The sequence below is a fragment of the Abramis brama genome, assembly GCF_963993115.1.
Source record: "Abramis brama genome assembly, chromosome: 22".
Classification (NCBI taxonomy): domain Eukaryota; kingdom Metazoa; phylum Chordata; class Actinopteri; order Cypriniformes; family Leuciscidae; genus Abramis; species Abramis brama.
This window is the reverse complement of record NC_139984.1, coordinates 11,443,353-11,465,116: the sequence shown is the minus strand read 5'-3', so window position 1 is coordinate 11,465,116 and position 21,764 is coordinate 11,443,353. Positions and strand designations below refer to the sequence as shown.

General features: G+C 39.7%; 1 protein-coding gene across 9 annotated transcripts in view; it reads left to right on the top strand.

Annotated features, from left to right (window-relative positions):
* Positions 1 to 422: 422 nt before the first annotated feature.
* The window catches only part of sulf2b (sulfatase 2b), a 137,992-nt gene continuing 116,650 nt past the window's right edge, over positions 423 to 21,764 (top strand). For 3 of the 9 annotated variants that reach the window (XM_084098801.1, XM_084098797.1, XM_084098805.1), the window contains exon 1: positions 7,275 to 7,617. The gene's annotated coding sequence lies outside the window, so the exon portion shown is untranslated. Of the gene's footprint in view, positions 883 to 7,274; positions 7,618 to 21,764 lie in introns of those variants that run through there. The other 6 variants (XM_084098808.1, XM_084098796.1, XM_084098807.1 and 3 more) reach the window with 6 other exon arrangements.

Below are 21,764 nucleotides of genomic sequence, written 5' to 3'. Positions count from 1 at the left end.
ATAAAAAAAAGTTACTAGATTATTATTTTTATTATCAAAGTTAAAAAAATTGGCAGTTGCCTTAAATATCCCCCTTGGCTTAGTAACTGAAAGGACATGTTTGAATGTGCTGTCTGTACTAATCTCTTCTGTCTGTACTAATAGCAGTCTCATAATAAGTGTGTGCGCCTGAAGCTGCCTGTGAAGCGCTGCTCCTCTGGCTAACTCGCACTATTAAGCCCAGAAGGTAGAAGCCACATGAATAACCATGAATACTGCACACTGAAGCCAAGCTTTCCCCTTTCACTCACTCTGTCCGCAAGCTCCGCCTGTGCTGCCCTTTGTGAGTGTTTGTGTGTTCAGATTGGGTACCAGCTCTCTTTCTCTGCCTCTCTTTGCCTCCCCCTTCTCCTCCTCCTCTTCCCTCGGTCGCTCAGCGATTCAGGGAGAATGTGAGTAAAGCAAAAAAGGCAGGCGTGTTTTAACAGATGGCTCTTGCTGTCCCGATTCAGCCAGCTCACTGCCTCTGGTACAGCTTGAACGGAGAGAGAGAGAGAGAGAGAGAGAGAGAGAGAGAGAGAGAGTGCGCGCGTGCAAGGTAGTTCAGGAAATTGAAACCGCTTCTTTTACTTTTCTTTTTTTCACTCGTCTCTTTTAAAACTTTCCTCCCAGCCTCTCTCGCTCTCACTTCTGTGTTGACAGACACTTGAAAGTTTGACAAACTTTTCAGCAATGCAGTGACCACAGTGCAACAGGCTGCAGGAAGACAGATTTCAGGACAGAAGAGTCCCCCCCCCCCCTTCTAAATCCCTCCCAAGCCAGTCCGGCTTGCTGTTTTGGGGTCTCCGCCGCAGGACAGAAGGGGACAAACTGCCACCTGCCTCCCCTGCAGCTGTGTGTGAGGTAGGCTTCTCTGACATGCCCTATTTTCCCTCTCTCTCTCTCTCTCTCTCTCTCTTTGCTCAACTGATGTAACTGCACACTGGGAGTTCTAGCGCGGCGATCTGACGTTCCACAGTTGCGATTACAGGTTTCCCTCCCTCTTTCCCTCTCTGTTCGCCCTTCACTTTTGCACTCTTAAAGGAGCAGTTTGCATGCTGCCTAGGCTTGTGTTACTGGGCATACAGTGCATGTGTCATTTTTCTATGTGGGCGCACATGGGTGTTGTTGTTATTATTAGTTCACTTACAGACTGATTGACTGACTGGAGTGTTACTGAAAGAAAGGGAGGGTCAGAGTTACACCCTGTTCCCTCGACAGTCATGCTCATGTGTCAAACAGAGGAAACCTGCTGATGAAAGGGTTGAGACATCCTGAGATCTCCAAAAGCTTCCATGCTCCTTTACGCTTTATATGTCATCTCAGATATTGAAAACACTCTTAACTATATACTGCACAAAATAACTCATTTCAGTCAAAGGTTTGGACACAGATACTCGTTCTTTATTTTAGATTAATAGTAAAGTCATCAAAAATTGTGAAATAATACAAATGAAAGGATGGAAATGATGTGGTGACCAAAAATGTTAAAATAAATCGTATGTTTGAGCTTCTTGAAAGCCCCACCTTTGGTCTAAACTCTGACTCTGCGTACTCCGGACATCTTCTCAACCAACTTCATGAGGTGCATCTTGGGATGCTTTTCAAATGCATGTTGGGCACTTATTGGCTGCTCACTATCCACTCCAACTTGACAATTAATTTTTTGTTTTAAATTACAATCATTTCAAGAGTGTCCAAACTTTTTGATTGGTAGTGTGTTTTAATGATTAAAAAAAATTAAAAAATTAAATACCATTTAATAACTTGGTTGCCAAAGTGTATATTTTACCATAGCTGCGTTTCCACCTAAATTAAAACAATTTGTCCCAGGCCTGTTGCTGTCTGTGTTTCCATCGTTATTTAAAGTACCGTGAATATTAGGCAAATTAGTCCGATGACATAGCACTGCGTGCGACTTTCCAGTTCCCGCTAGATTTCGTCCTCTGCATATAAGCTTAATAAAGCCTGAACCTCGTCTTCAGTCCATCAGTCTTTAAAAAAAAAAGACTTTTAAAAATGGTGGTTGAATAAAATGCTGCGTGGAGTCAACCAATCAGCATGTTCAGCACCCAAGTCCCACCCCTGAAAGTTCCTGAACTTTGAAAAAGTACTACCTCGCGAGCAGGGACTTTCTGAGGGGGAATTTTTTACACGGAACTTCATTTGGATCCTGGTTCCTGCGGTCGAAACATCGACTACCACCCCAAAGTTCCTAGTTCCTGGGGAAACTTCCTGTGGTGGAAACGTGGCTTGTATGTTATTAAATGTTGTCGTTAACAGCCAGTCGGTATCTACACTGATTTAGTCTCACAATTCTTACAAAAAATTGGGCCAGATTTACTACCAGCTTCTTTTGGAGTTAAAAAAATACTTTCAGGATTTACTAAAGACATGCAGTGGAAACATTTGCGCTGAAAATGCGTGGACAGGGTTATTTCTGCGGCTGATCTTATTGCATATGCATTTGTAGGAGTTTCCCTTTCAGGCGAAAAATTTATGTGAGTAGATTATTTAAATGAATCACACAAGGTGATTTACTAAGGTTTGCACTCGTCAATGTACTGGTATTTGCGCCATTATTTAAAGCCCCCCCCAAAAGCATATCTTAAACCATTTTTTTTCTGTGTTCCTTCCTAGTAGATCACCCCACAACTGATTATCAGCGGCTTTGCTTGTTTGCGACCCTACGCTAATTTGCGCAGCTCTTGGTAGATTGCGTTGGTCATTATGGAAATGATCCGGCTGTGTCTGTGTTCTTTAATTTGCAGGTCGTCAGTAGATCACGTGCTGAACTTTCCACTCCCATCAGCGCTATTATGCCATTATGCTCTTGCACTAATTTGCCCTGTTTGATAAATCTGGCCCTTAATGTTTTTTAGTAAGTGTTTTAGTCATTGTGATTTTTAATTGTACATTATTGTAATTTAAAGCTGCAGTCTGTAGTTTTTCCTCTTTGTCGCCATCTCTGTTCGAAATCTGCAATTGCAGTTATTCGCGGAATTATCAACTTTACGTGGGTTGTGCCTCGGCACGGCACAGCACGGATGAATCTAATGTTTTGAGGAGAATGTGCGGCTGTCGGTCACCGCGCCGGTGTGGATACTGGCATTCGCAATCACAGATTCTACTTTTGGAAGTATGACCAACATAAGAATTTTCACTGGAAAATGTCATCTGAACAAGTAACTAAAATCCACTTTTGTTCTGACCAACTAAGAGGAAAACAGCATTGCAGTAAATCTAACGATCGCTTATATCACATCAAACCGTGCAAATTATACTTTGTTCTCAAATTGTTAATGTTAACAATACATTGCGTGACTACATTTAATGCCCTTCCGATATCCTTGTTTTCGCATGGGCCGGTTGCAGTCTCTTTTTTTTCTGTAGCCACTCCGAAGTCCAAATGCAGTCTTTCGCATTTTACAACGGGTGAATCGTTTGAACCTTTCTGGATCCGCCATCAAATTGATAAGTTTAATTATATCAAGTGCTGTGAAAAAAGGCTATAAATCTCCACCTCCAACATCCTCACACGCAATATAGCCTACTAGCCGAGACTCCTTCTTTATGTGTACAGACGTGACGTAATGACGCAATATAGCCGACTAGCCAAGACTCCTTCTTTATGTGTACAGACGTGACGTAATGACGCAATATAGCCGACTAGCCGAGACTCCTTCTTTATGTGTACGGACGTGACGTAATGACGCAATATAGCCGACTAGCCGAGACTCCTTTATGTGTACAGACGTGACGTAATGACGCAATATAGCCGACTAGCCGAGACTCCTTCTTTATGTGTACAGACGTGACGTAATGACGCAATATAGCCGACTAGCCGAGACTCCTTCTTTATGTGTACGGACGTGACGTAATGACGCAATACAGCCGACTAGCCGAAACTCCTTCTTTATGTGTACGGACGTGACGTAATGACGCAATATAGCCGACTAGCCGAGACTCCTTTATGTGTACGGACGTGACGTAATGACGCAATATAGCCGACTAGCCGAGACTCCTTTATGTGTACAGACGTGACGTAATGACGCAATATAGCCGACTAGCCGAGACTCCTTCTTTATGTGTACGGACGTGACGTAATGACGCAATACAGCCGACTAGCCGAAACTCCTTCTTTATGTGTACAGATGTGACGTAATGACGCAATATAGCCGACTAGCCGAGACTCCTTCTTTATGTGTACAGACGTGACGTAATGACGCAATATAGCCGACTAGCCGAAACTCCTTCTTTATGTGTACGGACGTGACGTAATGACGCAATACAGCCGACTAGCCGAAACTCCTTCTTTATGTGTACGGACGTGACGTAATGACGCAATATAGCCGACTAGCCGAGACTCCTTCTTTATGTGTACGGACGTGACGTAATGACGCAATACAGCCGACTAGCCGAGACTCCTTCTTTATGTGTACAGACGTGACGTAATGACGCAATACAGCCGACTAGCCGAAACTCCTTCTTTATGTGTACGGACGTGACGTAATGACGCAATATAGCCGACTAGCCGAGACTCCTTCTTTATGTGTACAGACGTGACGTAATGACGCAATATAGCCGACTAGCCGAGACTCCTTCTTTATGTGTACAGACGTGACGTAATGACGCAATACAGCCGACTAGCCGAAACTCCTCCTTTATGTGTACGGACGTGACGTAATGACGCAATATAGCCGACTAGCCGAGACTCCTTCTTTATGTGTACGGACGTGACGTAATGACGCAATACAGCCGACTAGCCGAGACTCCTTCTTTATGTGTACAGACGTGACGTAATGACGCAATATAGCCGACTAGCCGAGACTCCTTCTTTATGTGTACGGACGTGACGTAATGACGCAATACAGCCAACTAGCCGAGACTCCTACTTTATGTGTACAGACGTGACGTAATGACGCAATACAGCCGACTAGCCGAGACTCCTTCTTTATGTGTACAGACGTGACGTAATGACGCAATATAGCCGACTAGCCGAGACTCCTTCTTTATGTGTACGGACGTGACGTAATGACGCAATACAGCCGACTAGCCGAGACTCCTTCTTTATGTGTACGGACGTGACGTAATGACGCAATACAGCCGACTAGCCGAGACTCCTTCTTTATGTGTACGGACGTGACGTAATGACGCAATACAGCCGACTAGCCGAAACTCCTTCTTTATGTGTACGGACGTGACGTAATGACGCAATATAGCCGACTAGCCGAGACTCCTTCTTTATGTGTACGGACGTGACGTAATGACGCAATACAGCCGACTAGCCGAGACTCCTTCTTTATGTGTACAGACGTGACGTAATGACGCAATACAGCCGACTAGCCGAAACTCCTCCTTTATGTGTACAGACGTGACGTAATGACGCAATACAGCCGACTAGCCGAAACTCCTCCTTTATGTGTACGGACGTGACGTAATGACGCAATATAGCCGACTAGCCGAGACTCCTTCTTTATGTGTATGGACGTGACGTAATGACGCAATACAGCCGACTAGCCGAGACTCCTTCTTTATGTGTACAGACGTGACGTAATGACGCAATATAGCCGACTAGCCGAGACTCCTTCTTTATGTGTACGGACGTGACGTAATGACGCAATACAGCCAACTAGCCGAGACTCCTACTTTATGTGTACAGACGTGACGTAATGACGCAATACAGCCGACTAGCCGAGACTCCTTCTTTATGTGTACAGACGTGACGTAATGACGCAATATAGCCGACTAGCCGAGACTCCTTCTTTATGTGTACTGACGTGACGTAATGACGCAATACAGCCGACTAGCCGAGACTCCTTCTTTATGTGTACAGACGTGACGTAATGACGCAATACAGCCGACTAGCCGAGACTCCTTCTTTATGTGTACAGACGTGACGTAATGACGCAATACAGCCGACTAGCCGAGACTCCTTCTTTATGTGTACAGACGTGACGTAATGACGCAATATAGCCGACTAGCCGAGACTCCTTCTTTATGTGTACAGACGTGACGTAATGACGCAATACAGCCGACTAGCCGAGACTCCTTCTTTATGTGTACTGACGTGACGTAATGACGCAATACAGCCGACTAGCCGAGACTCCTTCTTTATGTGTACAGACGTGACGTAATGACGCAATACAGCCGACTAGCCGAGACTCCTTCTTTATGTGTACAGACGTGACGTAATGACGCAATACAGCCGACTAGCCGAGACTCCTTCTTTATGTGTACAGACGTGACGTAATGACGCAATATAGCCGACTAGCCGAGACTCCTTCTTTATGTGTACAGACGTGACGTAATGACGCAAAGACATGCTTGAATTTCCCACCAGTATCACTGGAATTAAAAACATTATTACAAGCTTACCGTTTTGAATCTAGCTAAGGCAAGTAGATAGTTTTGAACACTGTCTGGTTATGTACTTGCTCAAAAAATTATTTTGGATAATTTTTAACCCAAAAAAATTAAAAAATACTTTATTTATTTATGAGATTTTCATCAACTCATGAACACTCTCTGTGGGAAACCCTGCATTTGACTGAATCAAAGCAATAATTTATGAGTTTGAGAAACTTTCTGACAATTTCTAACCTTTTTTAAGAAGTATCATTCGTTCAAGAATTGGACTATACTTGTAGTGTTTTATATTTGTTGTTGCATGCAACCACATATTTGTCTTTTCATTATTTCACCTAGTCATTCTCATGAAATTCAATTCCGATGGCAAACTCTCAACTCAGCTAAATATTTTTTTATGTGGTGCTGGACTTAAATAGCTCTGCAGAATAAGCTGCATATCTTATTTTATGCTATGATAAGGACTACTTTAGATGATATCTTGCTAACAAGACTTGCTGAGCCAACAAAACCCCCTCTCTTTCACTTCTTTTTTCAAAGGAAGAGGAAGTGACTAAGGAAGCAGCGCCACCGCTAAACTAAACCATCGTCTAATTTAGCTGTCGACTGATGATTTCAGTTTCTAATGAATGTACAAGCATGGTCGTTGAAGATTAGCGTCCGCTTACAAGCGGTCTTTGATAAGTGTGTGTGTGTGTAGCAGCAGCAGTCTGAGAGGTGGTGTCTGTGTCTTTACTTTGGCTCTGTGTTTTTGAGTGCTGTGTTGATTTTGGGACTCTGACCGTGGTTCGCCTTCCATGGCCTAGCCAATATTTACACTGATTGCTTACATTTGGTTAGTAAATTCCCACGATTTTGACAGGTGGCAAAGCAGGACCCGCAGATTGGACTCTTGCTTGAGTTCTCTCTCTCTCTTTCATTGTCTCTCTTGCGTTATCTCTCCTTTTCTGCTCTATTTCTCCTCTCCTCCTGCTGTTAACCTCCATGGAGGGAGGTGCTAGGACAGAAAGGAAGTTACTGCACTCAGTCAAGGCTGATGTTGAGGCCAGTGACAGTGGAAAATAACTGTTTCATAGGTGATTGGCTCTGATGCCCTTTCTGCCTTTCTCTTTATAGCAGCAGATTTTAAAGGCAGATGTTCGACTTCCGTTGAATGTTTTTGGGCCTAGAGCGGAAGGTTTTGTTTTATGAACTTCAACTAATTACTCAAACTAATAACAAGGAACCAAGGTAAGATAATTAAAATTGTGGGAGTGTGTGAAGGTGATGTGTTTTTCTCTTTCAGTTTAGAGTCTGAATGAAAGGAATAGACTAAAGTGGAATAAGACTGGACAACTCGGCCTATAAACGTCGCTCTTCATTTTTATATGAAGAAAGGAGTATAGCATCATAATTTGGCAGAAAGTATTCAAAAGGCATTGTTCAGATTTTTATGGCGTATGGACTTTTAGTTGTTTTTAGAACAAACAAAAAAACCCTCATGAAATCTATTTGTCACAAACCTCTTCCAAACTGCATTCAGAAGTGGTGTGAAATCTTGATTACAATTATTTTCTTCTTTAAATGTTTATTCTCTCGAATCAGTCAGATCAAATTCTAGGTATTTGTCATTTGGATGCAAAAGTTTGGGGTCAGTAAGATTTTAAAAAATATATATTAATACTTTTATTCAGTAAGGATGTAGATCTGCACAATTCTGGATAAATTGAGAATCACGATTTTTTCAAATTGAGAAACAAAACAGATTGCTAATGAATGTACAAGCATAAGATTTCTGACAGAGATTTCTGACCTCTGCCACTGCTTTGTTGTTGTATTAAGGTCATTCCCATAATTGACCTCTGACCTTTCTAGTGTCGTGAGACACCGTGTGACATATTGACAACGTCTTTTTATCCATAGAGGAGTTTGTGAATCCTCACAGAATCTTCTGTAGGCTGTTTATTGAATGTTTCTTCTTTTATGAATCATTTATTTTCCTCATTCTGGTTTCAGAAAGACATTATCACTTTGTCTTTTCTGTCTTCTGATTTGGCTCATGGTCTTACGTACTGACTGTTCTCTGTTTTTGACCACACACTTTCTAGTAATGTGCTGTTGAGAATCCTGTTCAGCAAGTGTTTGCTCTGCCTGGGCTGAATTCCTCTGCTGCTGTAAATGGGGCACTGTGTCTAATTGCTCACACAAACACACTTACTGTAAAAAGGCCACTGACACCATCACACGCACATTTTTGAGCAAGTGTGTGTGTGTTTGTGAGTCTATTTATTTATTTAGCCCTTGACACATTCACCTTTGGCTCTTCTGTAAAGTTGCTTTGAAACATGTATTTTGAAAAGTATTATACAAATAAACATAAAAATATATGTTGCTTAAAGGAAAATGCAACATTCGCTTTTAGGTCAATGCACAAAAATGTTTTAAAACGTGCCACATTCTTACATTTAAAAAGATTTTTGTACCATTTTTTACAAGTTTTTTTTATTCTTTTGGCATGAAAAAAAACAACAACTACGTATTGCATATGCATTTGTAAGAGTTTCCCTGTCAGACCTAACTTTATGGAAAGTGAGAGTTTAAAGGAATCATGCAACGTGATTTACTAAGTTTTGGTATTTGCTCCATTATTTACCACCCAAAAAAGCATGCCTTTGTGCCCCACAACTTTCCACTCCCTTTGGTGCTTTTATTAGATTGTGACAGTATCTTATGGACTTGATACTGATGCACATGACAAATGATAACTTCACACTCATTTGAAAGTGACCTATAACATCCTATTTAAATTATCTCATGGATGTGTGTCACACTCTCACACCACATGGACTTATGTTTTGTCAACACCTGCCTTCATCACTCATTTGATGTCACGGTGTAACGCGGAGTGAGAATCCATCTGCAGCTTTATTTTGGTCAGAGTCAAACAATTCCCGGGGCGAGACACAGCAGGGGCAATGGAAAAGGCAATACAGAATCGTAAACAGGGACAGGCTTAGGTCGAGGCAGGCAGCAAACATACGCGGTTCAAAAGGACAGGCAAGAGGTCTGGGCAGGCGGCTGACAATCACAATCCAATAGACAGGCAATGATCGAGGCGGGCAGCAGAGAATCAAACAACGGGAAACAGTCCAAGATCGAACACAGAATAACAGTCCACAGTAGAAACGCTCAGAATTGGCAACCTTAGCAAATCAAGACTTCGCAATGGTGGTGTGTGTGGTGTGCTTAAATAGTGTGTGTGTGTGATGAACTGCAGGTGCGTGCGCAATCAGTCCCAGGTCTGAGGGCCTATTGGAATTGTAGTCTGAATAGCAACGGTCAATATTCTGGTGATCCGGAGGAAGCGGAGAGGAAGCCTCACCTGTAACACACAGACACTAATCACACTCATCAGTCACCATCATTAACACCTGCATGTTCAGTTCTGTTTCAGGTCAGTGTCCGGTATTGTCTATGTTAAGTGTATGTGTGTTGCTCTCCGTTTGCCATTCTGTTGGAACTATTGTAAATAAACCTTTGTCCTTAATCGTATCCGTCTCCCTCATCTGTCTGCCAGCAACCACCCGTGACAATGTGGCTGTTGTAGTTCATGGTCATAGTGGGCCCGTCGTCGCTGCTTGCAGTTAAATTATTTTCATTGTATACACAACAACTAGCATTATTTTCAAAAAAGTTTTCAACTATCTTTTCAAAAGAACATTTAATCCTTTCTGTAATTTCCTGTTTTATATTTGTTTTGACATTAAAACTAAAATGGTTTTCTGCATGTTTCTGCATGTTATACACCACACTGACTTTAATTTGTCTGGCAAAAGTTTTTCAGTTCTAATGAATATTTTAAAACGCCCCATCTTCCTCTTTTCTTTTTTTTCCCTCAAGAATTCCAAAGACACTTCTTCTTTACAATCTCATGATGGTTATACCACTTTGACATTATGCCTCAGAGAAAATATAATTTGTAGTGTTTGGATAAATATGTGACACACCAAAGTCAGCGGTTAAACTTCTGCAACAGGAATCCATTAATAACATGTTTATGCAGTGTAGATTTACAATGTACATGTGCAGACCTGCATTTGTGAAAGATTTCAGGGGGTTTCTGCAAAGATTCGTGAATAATGCAACATATAATGTCTCCTAAGTGTTTCATAGCTAAAAGTAAGCAAAGCATAGCTGTGTACTGTAACACACTCATGTGCTCAGGGCACACCTCAGCAGTGAACACTAACGGCAGAAACATCTTAAATATTTTAAAAGGGAAGACACACAATCACACTGACGTAAATGGACTTCAATAGGGCTTGCAGGTCATTTGAGGAGAAGAATGAAGGTGTGGGTCACAGAAAACATGAAGTGCTCCACCAAAAAAACACTACAGATATAAAGATGGAGAGAAAAGTGTTTGTGTGTTTTATTAAGGAGGGCTATAATATCTGGATTAAGTGATCTGTCAGCATTCTCATTCATCTCAATTTGCTGTCGGTTTGTCTGGTTCAGGACACACAAGTGCACAGTGTGAAATCTGCTCTCTTTGCTCATGGGCAATCAGTTCCAGGTAAATGTTTTTGAGCCATTTACTTGAGCAGTCATTGTGCATTTAAGTGCCTTTGCCTAGGCCTTATAGAATGTTTAGCAAAAGTTTTATTATTACACAGCAGTTCATGAAATGAAGGTGAAACGCAGTAATGCATTCAACAACATTGCTTATTTAACACACCTTCATTTTCTTTTAAAAAACACACTTAGAATATTGTTATATATAGTGATGTATGCTATACAAAATATTTCTTCACATTATGTTACGTTACCTACTGTACAAATCTTTTTATAGAAAGTTGAAAGTAGTGATGCACCGATCATGATTTTTCATGACTGATTCTGATTTATTTATTTATTTTTTACAAGCAAATTGGCAGGTTCCAATACCGGTTGCTTTTTTTTTTTTTTTTTAAGCAGATTTAGTTTTGTTTATTTGCTCAATAACATACCAAACTGGCCTTAATCAAAAAATGAATAAATATCTGTAGTCATCTGAATTTAGAGGCAACCACTGCATTTTCACCATGATCCACACAAAGATGCTAGCATTAGCAGTTGTTTTTGATTTAAATTTGATTGTAATAATTTCAAGATTTAAAGCAAAAACAGAATGGTCTGACTTTAGATTTGTGAAATTATGCTACATAAGACATGCCTGCAAAAAACAAAAACCAGCAAATGGACTGAATGAAAATGCAAATTCATTCTCTGACAGTAGGTGGCGCTTATAGGACAGCAGCGGATTCTTTGGGTATCGCTGTACACAAAGCAGCGCTTTGCTTATAAACACTGCTTTATACAGGAAATAAGAGGAAAAGAAAATGCCATTGAAAGTTTTGTGAAGACAGTCAGTTCCCTTCAGAGATACATTCATATACACCCCCAATTCAATATTTATATTTTTCTATTTTTCCTATATTTCGAGCATCATGTGAGCTTGCCGTGCCGTACATTTGCTATGCTGGCATGTCTCTGTTCTCTTCTCTGCGTCTGTCTTCAGCGTGTCCGGTCTCTGGCCTGTGTTAATGTCTATTTCCACACAATTGACATTTTGGGAAATGATTGCAAGTCCAAAATAGAGATCAGGCAAAATAAAACTAACATCTGATTTATGGCCGGTTGACCCGTGCAGCTCAAGTAATGTGTTTGGTTACTTTTGTACTTTTTGTCTGTTCCCGCACATGCATGAGTGTGCATGTCTAAGAGACTACGTTATGAAAGACAGGATTTTAATTCAGTAGTTTAAAAAATGTTTAGGCAAATTAATTAAACTGAAAAGTAAAGTGCATTACTTTTAAAAAAAGTAACTTAAATTTATCATGTGTAACTTTACTAAAAGTAATCCGATAATGCGTTACCCCCAACACTGACAATAACGATAAAGAACCGTACAAGACATTGCAGGAAAATGTAGCTTAATAATACAAGACAATATGGATTTACATAAAGAAACTTGCCAGTATAACATATCTTATAATGGAACCACAAAGATGCAACTGTTCAGGCAAGTGACGTTCCAAACCAGGAAACACTCACGATTACCCTATTCATACATGGAGCGGTACAGCTTACTACCAGCTCTCGGAGTCGCCCAGGCAGAACAGACCAGGCTTGACCCAGGATTTCAGCTTCCGAAACTTCCAAGTTTTAGGAAATAGGGGTTTTATTAGTCTTTGTTTGGTATACACAAAGTGCAGAGGTGAGGGCAGATGCCCTCTTTTCTCTTTCCTCCTCCAGTCTTGTTCTGGAATTGAAGTGCACAGCAGGTAGCTGGAGCTCAGCATTCAAGAGCTCTTCACCCGTTACACTCTATTTGCTCAACAGCAGGAGTGTGTGGGGGTGTGTGCGTGTCTGTACTGGGACATGTACGTGTGTGTACAGACCATATTTCCTGGAAGCTTGTGTGTGTTTGTTTCAATACACTAGTCATATCGTGATGATGACAAGGTGCTGTCCCTAGTTTGTGAAGAGGAAATTAATTGATGTATTGAGAAGTACAGTTTTGACTCCGTTAAGTTTTTATGTAAAAAATAATTCTTGTTTTATATAATAATAATAATAATAATAATAATAATAAATGTTTCATTCATTAACTGTCATTTTTGTCATTGTCATTTTTACCTTGATGATATATCTAAAAAGATAGCTAACATATACTGTATTTAAGTAGAGCTTTTCAGCAAATATTTAGTCTCCACCACTGCAGTTCATACAACATAAATAAACAAACGAACATTCGTAAGATGTAAAGCATATAAGCATATGCATCACGGCACTGCGTATGCGCGCAAGGTATTTTTGTTAGTGATGTGTCATGCGCAAAAGATGCGGCTCTGAGAGCCGATGCTTTGTAGTGAATCAGAAGAGCCGGCTCGCATCGAGTGAGAGCCGGCTCCCAGTTTTTTTCCTTTCTCTGCTTTCCTCAAGGCAGAACTTTGTTTTGATTGGTCAGCAATCGCATCGCGGCCAATCAGATGTGAGGATATGGGATCATACCATTATGTAAAAACAGAGAGGTGGGTGAAGCGAAGCAGCACTCCACTGCAAGTTAATGAGTCGTAACAACGTTAAAGGGTTAGTTCACCCAAAAATGAAAATTCTGTCAGTAATTACTCACCCTCATGTTGTTTCAACCCCGTAAGACCTACGTTCATCTTCGGAACACAAATGACGATATTTTTGATTAAATTTGAGAGCTGGATCACTTCTCCATAGGCTTATAAGGGATTGAAACTTGCTGGCCCAGAAAAGTTATTAAAGAGATCGTTAATATAGTCTAAGTGACTACAGTGGCTCAATGTTAAGTATATCAAGCGACGAGAATACTTTTTGTGCGCAAAAACTAACAAAAATAACGACTTTATTCCACTATTCATTTCCTTCTCTCTGGGCCTCGAGTTAGTTCACGTAGTGTTTTTGCGCAGCGTGTCTGTGTTACACGTCACCACGTAGGCTCACTATTGGCCGACGCTGGTCATGTGTGTGATGCGTGTGTCGTACAACACTGACACGCTGCGCAAAAACACTACGTGAAAAGACTCGAGGCCCAGAGAGAAGGAAATTAATAGTGGAATAAAGTCGTTATTTTTGTTTGTTTTTGCGCACAAAAAGTATTCTCGTCGCTTTATATAGGATCCCTAGGTTTAAAAAACTTGCATTCAATGACAACAGAGCTGTTTATTTGCTGTTTTGTTGTTAATTTGTGCAATAAATGCATAAAAACACTGCACATGAAAGGGTTTTCAACACACAAACCATTCATTTTTGCAAAGTTATGGTAAAATAAAGGCCTACAAAAAATCCTAAATTAAGAGCCTTTCGGGAGTCGAAAGAGTCGGCTCTTCTTTGGGAGCTGAGCCAAAAGAGCCGGCTCTCTGAAAAGAGCCGAACTTCCCATCACTAATTTTTGTACCCTTTAACTGGTTCTTATTGATTTGATTGATTCATGTCTACACCCTCCCTTCCAACAAAATCTAAATTTAATTTGAATAATGCTCAATTAAATCTATTGAGGTGTTTGCATGGGTTTTCAGTCTGATTGAGCCATCAGTTCGATTACTAATGAATTTTTTGGTTGCATGTAAACGTAGCTACAGTATTTGACATGGTAAATTCTTGGTAACAAGCAATTGCATTGCATTTTGTTAGATAGGGGGTATCAGTGGTTGTTTGAAGATTCTTGATGTTTAATATTTCTTAATGTTACATTTTAAGCTTTTTAGATTACCGTATTCATTTGAGTTCTTTAAAACACCACATAGATGGTTTTCTAAAGAACTCGAGAATAATAAGTTCTTTGTTGAAATTAAAAAAGTTCTCCAGTGACATCATACTGGTAAAGCCCTTTTGGTCCTAATTGAAACATTTATTTGTAAGTGTGTGTTTGAATTCTGTGTCTTTCTATGTTTCTTTAGTGCTCTCTTTGAACAGCAGCATGGTTGTCATTAGCAGGTCAACATAAATGTTTTCAGAATGGAACATCAGTCAGGGCTTGGCTTTATACACACACACACACACACACACAGGAGCTCATACAGAAGGTCTGTTCCTTGTTTGTTGAAATATTCCATGCTTACCACAGGTACGCAGGCATATGAAGTTATCCAGTGCTTCGCTCTCTCTCACACACGCACACACGCACACACACACACACAGTCTGGTTTACTATCTTTGTGGGGACTCTCCATAGACTTAATGGTTTTTATACTGTACAAACGGTATATTCTATCTCCTTACACTAACCCTACCCCTAAACCTACCCATCACAGGAAACTTTCTGCATTTTTACATTTCCAAAAAAACTCATTCTGTATGATTTATAAGCTTGTTTACCCATGGGGACCTCTATTTAGGTCCCCACTGTGACACGAGTCCCCAGGAGTCTGTGTGCATTCAGGTTGAAGTCCCCACCGGGATAGAAAAACAGGTACACACACACACACACACACACACACACACACACACACACACACACACACACACACACACACACTCACTCCGGCCATGTGGAAAGCTCAGGGCTATTGGGTGCTTCCTCTTCATTTGCATCTCTTATAGTTTCCACTGGATTGTCCTTTGCTGAGTCAGTAGCTTTTTCGTTATGCATGCATACTTGCATATAGCAAGTGCTTGTCTTTGCATGTGTATTTCGGTACGTAGCTCAGTCTGGCAGTGAGAGAACACTTTTGCCTTAAGAGAAGAGCAGGAAACACACATGGGGGACATAGAGGGTTAAGTCCCAAGTTAGTACGCAGGTTATTAGGGCAAAATAAACCCAGAGAGACCAGATCGATCTTCTGTCATACTGAAGGAGTTTAAGTAAGAAATAATTATTTCATCATTTTGTTTTGTTTTGTTACAAATACAGTTCACTTGTACTACTCGTCTCATGATTCATTTCAATTGGAATCTGGAATTTCATGTGAGGGCGAAAGATTTTCTCATGCTGATTCTGCAAGGGTTTCGGTTTGGTCATGCGGGTTCACTTTGTTGAGCAACAGAAAGCTGCTCGGTTTGAAAGTGATTCGCTACATTATTGACAGAAGACAGTGGACCTTTTTGCGAGCGCAATTTTGCTGAAATGTGACTGCAACTTAATGAAATGGGAAAAGTGACAATATACAATATAAACTTGAATATAGCATAGAACAGCATTATATTTGAAGTTTATTGTAAAATATTACAATATATGCAAATATATAAGTATTTGAACGTCTAGGGAGTCTCAATTGCATCATCTGCAATGCTTGAGTTTCAATCAGAATTCGCTGTTACAATGTAAATGTTACAATGCAAAAACTTTTTTCAGCATTGTTTTTGAAAAAATAAACTTGAAATTGTATCACTGTTTTATCAATTATACAGTGTCATTAGACAGAAATATTTGCATAATGCCGCAGTCGTCCAATCACAATCAAGTATTATGAAAAGCGAAAATAGTGATAACATAGTCAAATGCTTCAACAAAAGCCATTCTTTATCATGTCGAAACATCTTTGAATATTTAATCTTGAGAGATTCAAGCTTTCTCTCTCTCTTTTTCTTTTTTCCTCCCATCATGGCTTTAAGCCACCTTGTGAAGTCCGTCTGAGCTCTCTCTCATTTCACACATCACTGCGTTCACTCGTTTCCCTGCTTATCTACCCACTTCTTTACAGGCCCTCTATTCTGGCCTTTTCTCTTAACATGCCTACAATTTAGTTCCACCAGTAAAACTATCTCACAAGTAGATAAGCCTGACCTAATACAGCTTTCTGAATAGCTGAGGCATTTTAAGTCATTTTGTTTAATTCTGCTTGATCAGTTCCAATTTTCTCCAAATTTGTGTGAAAGGCTAATTGTGTTGGTCATGAGGTCTGAATGACACAGAGAAAGTTAATTTAACAATGGGAGAGCTCTACAAAATTGGGCCAGAAAAGAAGCTCATGTTCGTGTGTGTGGGTTTACTTAGTTATCTTTTTTCGTTTAAAAATATACACTGATTAAACTGCCAATAAGAAAGGTGGTTTACACATCCAACTGCAAATTGCTAGTTACGTAATCACTTTCTCTCTTTTTTCCCCTTAATGTTTTCTGTCACCTAAATCTAACGGTCTCTTAAACCTTTCTGCATTTTTAAAATTTAGACTTATCTGATGCAGTTAATCACTTATATGAACATGGCTTTCATGTTAAATGTAATTTAGGAGAAAGGTTTTATGTTTTGCACATTGTCAATTACCACAGAAAATAATTTAACAGAGAAAACAGGCAAAATCAAATACACACTGAAGTGTTCACCCAAAAATTGTAATTATGTCATTAATTACTCACCCTCATGTCATTGCAAACCTGTGAGACTTTCATTCATCTTCGGAACACAACTGTCCCTGCTTTGACAGTCCACGCAACTGAAACTTGTTTTTTTTGGTTTATAAAGAGATTGTAAAACTCTATGAATTGAGCAGTTTAGTCAAATATTTTCTGAAGAGACATGATCGCTTTATATGATGAGCAGATTTAATTTAGGCTTTTATTCACATATAAACATTCAACAACTCGCACATCAGTTGTGGTAAACAGAAGGTCAAGCATGTTCTTCTGCAAGAACCAATGAGGTTCATTCTTGTGTTACGCAGCACGTTTGAGCTTCAACAAGAACCAATGAGGTTTGTTCTCGCGCGTCAATTAATACTTGCAAGAATGCATTGAATTCATCAAAAGTGACAGCTGAGTAATTAATAATGTTACAAAAGATTTATATTTCAAATAAATGCTGTACTTTTAAACTTTCTATTAATCAATCCTGACAAAAGTAAGCCAGTTTCCACAGAAATATGAACATTTATAATAATAAGAAATGTTTCTTGAGCATCACATCATCATATTAGAATGATTTCTGAACTGAAGGATCATGTGACACTGAAGACTGGAGTAATGATGCAGAAAATTCAGCTTTGATCACAGGAATAAACTACATGTAAGTATTTTGTGATTTGAACTGGTGGTGAATTCATTTGAATTGGTGAATTACATTTTTTTCATACAACCTGCTGATATACCCCAAAAATTAAGTTTCATGGTGAGGTTTTATCTATAAATCGTATATTTTCATACAAGTCAGATTGTAAGAATCCCTACAAAATCACCAGCTTGTACAATTCTTAGGAATTCTTATGAGATTGGGTTGTTAAAATCAGATTTCTCTGATTTTGATTTGCAGATTTGAGCAAATATCTTGATACAATTGGGATCTCTTCTGGAACTCCAGAGCAGACACTCAAAATGTCGTTTTTTATTTTAATGTTTTAATTTTTTTTTACTAATCAGTAATCACAATAAAAATTAGTTTACCTCAATTTACGCTCCATTTATTTTCATTGCTATCTAGTACAAGATTAGATATTACAGTTTTTCTTGTTTGATTAAACACTATAACCAGGCTTTTGAACTAAAATTTCAAAACCATAACGCCATTTATCAAAAAGCACACCCATTTCACTAAACTATAAACACTATTCCCTGTTTTGACACATGAGTCAGATTTGTTGAACTGTCACTGCAAAACTCTACACACAAATCCCTTCATTTCTCATTTCCTAGACCATGTTGTCATTTAGAAAGCACTAGCACTCAATATTGTTCACTCAAGTCAGCACAGCTTCAGTTCAGTTAGCACGCAATTACCCAAGTGGAAACACTAAGAGTCAAAATTTAACACACATCAATCAGAACCTTCAATAGATATATAAAAGGGCCCAAATCAGTTTATTGCGTTTTGGAACAATGGATCCAGAAAGACATGAAGGAAGAGATTGAGGAGGGATAAGGAGGAGGACGAAGGGCAAGAAGACAAGCAGTCTCAGATGAAATTCAAGCCACTCTAGTTGCACATGTCTTTATCAATGGTATGACTATGAGGGAGGCTGGGCTACGAGTAAGGCCAAATTTGAGTTGCTTTACCGTCAACTTCAACTTTACTGAAAACCTTCAGGGAGGTGTGGTGGCAAACAAAATTCTATCACTGAATAAAAGACAAATATTCCCAATAGTCTTTGATGAGGTTTATTTTCTTGCAAGGAAAGGCCAGCAGTCGTACAGTCACACAAAGTGGATGCAGAGTTTTCTTTCTCCTTTATAGTCTTGACTCCCAGAATGTTATCTTTCTAGGCAAATTATGGTATTTCAACCATATGTGTTCATCATATTGTATCCTTGAGTGGAGGCCCTCCTGTCACGTCCCAACACTCTTTACCATTCCAATACAATTCCATATTAGAATAAGGTTTGTGTGGCTCTTTTACTGTCATATGATGGTCACACTCATCCTACTGTAAGTAAATATAACACATTTTTTAGAGGAGAGAATAAAAAAAAAAAGTAAAACGGAAAAAATGTTTGTTTTGTTTTGTTGTGTGTGTGTTGTACTTTGTAGTACATGAATGAATAAAAATGTGCCAATGTATCCACTGGTTGTGTCTTTTGTGTTCATCATGTGAAAAGGTTTGTGAGGGGGGGAACCACAAGCTACATAACTTACCAGTTTTGGAAATGTTGTTTTGAATTTATTGCACCAGTGTGTTAGACTATGTTGTAGTGTGTGTGATTTTGAGGGCTTGTGTGTCCTGTCTGAGGGCAAAGCTTGTTTTTTCAGCAAGCTTTTTCAGTTTTTCAAGAGTGAATGGTTTTGAGTGAACTAAATATTTAACTGAATGGTACGTTTGACTCATGGACTGCGAAATTAATTCAGTAATTCCCAGTGAAGGCCGTATTTGACAGTATGTAGACCTGAGCCTAGACTTGTGCTGTCTTGCCAAAGCCAGGTGAACCAAAGGACATAATAAATGTGTAAAGATAAAAACTTTGCAATGATTGCACTCACCCTTCCTCTGCTCTGAAATGGCCTTTATAAGAAGAAAGAGAATTGAAAATTAATGTGATGTAGAGGGCGGAAGAGAGAGAGGGAGGGAGGGAGATATTTCATCCTCTGCTGGGACTAGTAAATATAAACTGATGCAGCTGTCAAATATTAGCGATATCTGATATGTTGCAGCTTTAAGTGACTGCCATAATCACGTTTAAAAGAACGCCTCACGCAGAGGCTTGTGTGTACACTTGTTTAGCGACGTAGGATTGTTGACGTGTGAGAACGACAGAAAAAGCAGAGCCTGGGGACAAATCTAAATCGAGTGATGGTATGTCTGTCAAGTTGCTAGTCTACTTGTTAATGATTGTCGTCGGGATGTGAGCCTTCTCATTTCACCTTCCCGAGAGATGCTATCGTGTACGCGAATGCGCCGTGAACCGATTTTCCAACCAATTCTCTACAGTCAAATCAATTTCACGCTCTCGGACAAGTTCTGCTAGCATTAAGTGAGTTTAATGGTGCTCTTGTTGTGTTTATTACCAGCGTACAATGAAAAGGCAGTAGGTTTAATTCTCGCACGCTAAAGACTGTGGAAAACAGATAAAACGCAAGAGCGTGAGATGAAAGTGAGCCCGTAATAAAAGAAACAAAATGAATGCGCGAGGGTAAAAAGGGAGGCTTAATGACTGTGTTTGACTGACAGGGATTAGTGCTGTAAGAACACGCGGTGTGATTTGGGTAATTACAGTGCTTTCCCGCTGAGACTGACTGTTACCTTGACACCGCGGCAGTGCTCTAGTCTAAAGGACTCCTTTAGGAGCTGCGAGGTTGACTTGACACTCCAATAAAAATGGCTCAGAGCAACACCGATCCAGTATCACCCCTCGCCTTGTTAACATCATCAAATAAAGCAAGTGCTTGAGGAAAAGTTACAAAAAGTGCAGTGATCTTCCTCTCCCTGCACAAACGTCACTCAAAACTCATGCCACGGGGCGCATCTTGGGGCGAGAACAGAATTCTTGAAATGAAAACATTTCATGTCTTTAAAACAGGGTTCCTCAAACTCGGTCCTGGAGGGCCACTGTCTTGCACAGTTTAGCTCCAACCCTGATCAAACACACCTAGCTGTGAGTTTCTAGTGATCCTGAAGACATTGATTAGCTTGCTCAGGTGTGTTTGATCAGTGTTGGAGCTAAACTCTGCAGGACAGCGGCCCTCCAGGACCGAGTCTGAGGAACCCTGCTTTAAAATGAACATTTTGAAAACAGCTGTATTTACTAGATTTTCCCATTTTCTGCGGAGCTTGTCCACACAAACCGTGCTGCCGTGATGCCTTGGTGTTGCCAGATGCTAAGATGTTCTGAGTGGTTTTAGTGTGTTTCTATGGATTTGCAAGGGAATTCTGGGGGATTGCTAAGGTTTTAGTTGATAGACCAATAACGGGATATTTCAGCCAAAAATAAAAGTTCTGCCTTCAGTTATGCACCCGCATGTCTTTCTTAACCCAGAAGACTTACAGTACGTCCAATTTTAAAACGCAAATAAAGATGTTTTTAATGAAATTTCTGTCCCTTCACTGAGACATGATTGTGTTATATGTTGAACAGATTTAATTTAGCCTTTTATTGACGTTTAAAAAATACTGTATGTGAGTTGATCAATGTGCATACATAGATCACTTCAAATATGGAAATATTTCTTCAGAAAATTTGGACTAAACCTCTCAATTCATATGGATTAGTTTTACAATCTCTTTATGAACTTTTTGAAGAGTAAAATGGTAGTTGCGTAGACTGTCTATGGAGGAACAGAAATTTCTTAAATTTCATCAAAAAGATCTTCATTTGAGTTTTGAAGATGAACGAAAGTCTTACAGGTTTGGAACAATATGAGGATGAGTAAATGATGACAGAATTTTTATTTTTGGGTGACCTATCCCTTTAAAGTGAAGTGATTTGAATAAATTGGGAGAAGTGTTTTAAATCACTCACTT